This window comes from Phyllostomus discolor, chromosome 14 (assembly GCF_004126475.2).
Source record: "Phyllostomus discolor isolate MPI-MPIP mPhyDis1 chromosome 14, mPhyDis1.pri.v3, whole genome shotgun sequence".
NCBI lineage: Eukaryota > Metazoa > Chordata > Mammalia > Chiroptera > Phyllostomidae > Phyllostomus > Phyllostomus discolor.
The window spans coordinates 32,138,732-32,141,781 of record NC_040916.2 but is presented as its reverse complement, the minus strand read 5'-3'; positions in this window follow the sequence as shown (position 1 = coordinate 32,141,781).

Sequence of the window (3,050 nt, the reverse complement as noted above, 5' to 3'; positions counted from 1 at the left end):
ACGGATAAACCTAGGTCTCCTGACTCTCTCCTCAATGTGTTTTTTTTCGTGCCTCCACCAACCTGTAATCCCTTCCACACAACACCCCACGTCCGTGTGGAACTTGCACAGTCAGGCCAAAGAGATGCGATGGGTGCAAGCCCACGTCAGGGGCAGGGAACAAGTGTGGAGCAGACCCCGAATAAATCAACACAAGCCCTCGCTGTCACAGCACTGACCACAGGGCAATGCCAGCTCCCACCATTTCTGAAATGCACGTTATGAACAAGCACATCACAGAAAGGATTATGCAGCTTATTTGGGCATTTTGGAGCATGAGTCACAAGGCAAGCATTTGGGAAAGAAAGCACCATATATAGAAAACAACTCCATAACTTTCTTCCCACCCCCCCCCTCCCCGCGTAGTGCGAGTGACCACTAGGGGGCAGCAGCGTCCTGACGACAAGAAAGCAGCCCGCCTAGGGTGCTGGGAGACGGTGGCAGTGAACTGAGTATCACAAAAGAGTAGGTTTTGTCATTCTGTTTGCAACCAGAATGCCTGCAGCTGGAACAGGCCCTCTCCAGTCCGCGGAGCTCCCCCACTCCTTAACGTCTTATTCCAGACTCTTCCAGGCCTTGACACAGCCCCCGGAGGCTTCTGAGGTGTATGAGCCCTGCCAAAAGGTTTCTTACACAGAGAGACTCCGCAACTGCCGGCTAACCGGTCCGGCCCGCGCAGCTCCCCAGCGGCACCTGCCTCTTCCCGAGTCACTCCTCTGCCCGCCGTGTTCTCACCCGTGCCTGCGTACTGTTTGTTTGTTGTTTGTTTGTTGTTTTTCAGTCATTCTCATTCTTGAAGGCCCGGGTGAAATGTCATCTCCCCCCTCCCCAGTTACCCAGCTGTCTTTCCCCATCTCTCAGCGTTTGCAAGGGGCTGTTTCGGTAGAATTTCTGGAATCGGACAGCCCGGGTACACACCATTGCTTTAGCCTTTACAAGCGGGGGAACCCTGCACCTACTAATAAGCGTACATAGGGCCCCGGGCTCGTGGTGAGCCCCGCGGGGGCGCTGGTCTGAGGGCGCCTGGAGGGGCCCAGCGCCTCTGGGGCCGCAGGTACTCACCACGGCGGGGCCTGCACGTTCCCGTCCTGGAGGCGCCTCGACTCCTGACCCGACACCACGGAGCCTGCGCGGCGCTGCCCCCACAACCTCGCCACGTGCGCAGGCGCGGAGGCGAGGCCGCTGCACTGTGGGAGAGTCCGGCGTTAACATTCAGTTTAGGAGCCGGGGGGCGGGGCAGAAGTGGCAGTGGAAGAAGACAATGTGGGGTGGGATGGGATAGATGGCGCTGGAAAGAAAGAATACAACAATAGAGATCGGAATGGCCACACGTCTCCATACTCCGCTCATCTGCACAAGGTTGGGAAAACCGCCTAAATGCAACCGGGGTCCCCTCTGAACGACCCTCCTGGGCTTGACAAACAGCTCCGACTCGACATTAACTCACCTGCAGCAGATTAAAGCCACGAGAGTATTTTTCTTCCCTTTGGGTCAGGCGCTGGCTCCTCCCCTTGAAACACGCAGCTCCGCGTTCAGACTCAAGAAGCACTAATACCATCAGTGCACAGGAGACAAATTGAACGCCTTTGGGGATCCCAGTAATCAAGCAGCGTGAAGAATAAAACCTGTTTCTGCATCGGGTCTGAGAAAAGCTCATCACTGGAAACAGGGAGAGAATAATGATCGTGCCTATTCCAAAGGACTTATTTTCTAAATTTAAGTTTGCCACGACTTTAGAATTCTGGGAACGCTGCACAGCTTGTGAGGAGTTTCGGCACACCCTTCCCAGCTCAGGCAGCCCCACCATCGGAACCGGAACACGGACCCTGGGACGAACGCTGCACAGACGCGGCTGGGGGTCCGGCAGTCTCCGGCTGACCTTCCTCTCCCCGCCCGGCCCCAGGCCAGGAGCCCTTGGTGGATGTACCTTAGGTGTCCGCGGTCTTCATCTCCTCCAGTCGTGAGGCTTCTGGGCGGCCCGGGCTGTGTGTACAGGCTGTCGCTCCCATTTTCCCTCAAGTAGATGGAGGTCGTGCCTCTCGGGCGAGGGCGCCACCCAGGTGGTGTGAGCCGTGCGCCGTTCTCTGCGCATCGTACCTGGGGAACAGGGGTGGCGTCGAGTCTCAGGGGCCGGGGAGGGTCCCCGCCGCAGCTGCCGTCTTCCCGGAGGAGTTCACCAGTACCGCGTGGGGAGACACTCCGAGCCCACGCAGCGTCCTAGTTCTCGTCCTGTCTCCACCTGCTGACTGCAGGGTCCCTGGGTGGTTCCCGCCTGCAGGAGCCGCCGCCGCACTGTCTGCCCAGCGGCGCCTCGTTCCGTCTGCACGAGAGTCCTGCTGCGAGGAAGAACCATGCCCTCTGCCCCGTTCACTGGCGTGGACGGCTCTTACGAGGCGGAGACGAAGTGAGACCGTTAGAACAGTGTCTGGATCACACCGAGAAGTGTGAGCCACTTCGAATGTTTCTGTCACTGAGACAACGTGCAAGTTTTCTGGTGAAAACGGCCATTTTCTGGTTAGGAAGGACTGCTCTTAAAATGTTTTAGGATGCTCCAAAATAGTCCACTGGACTAGTTTGCTCGGCTGCGTATCCAAACACCCCAGACCGGGGGCGTAAACAGTACAGATTTGTTTTCTCAGGGTTCTGGAGGCTGCAAGTGCAAGACCCAGGTGTCTTGGCCTCTCTCCTTGGCTTCCCGATGACCACCTTCTCCCGTGTCCTCGCGTGGCTGCCCCTCTGCACGCAGGGACGGCCTGGGCGTCTCTGTGCTGGAATTTACTTTTCTTATATGGACTCCGGGCAGGTGGGCTTGGGACGCCATCCCCTCTTTCAAGCTCATTCTTCGGTGCTGGAGTTAGGGTTTCAACACAGAGGTTCTGTGGGAGACACGACTCGGCCTCTAAAATCGACCTACTTATGTCAAGGAGCTCTTGTGAGGGAAACGGGTGTCCCCGTGAGAGGGCCGTCAGAGCCTGAAGGCACTGTATGCACAGAATACCTGGGCGGGCCCC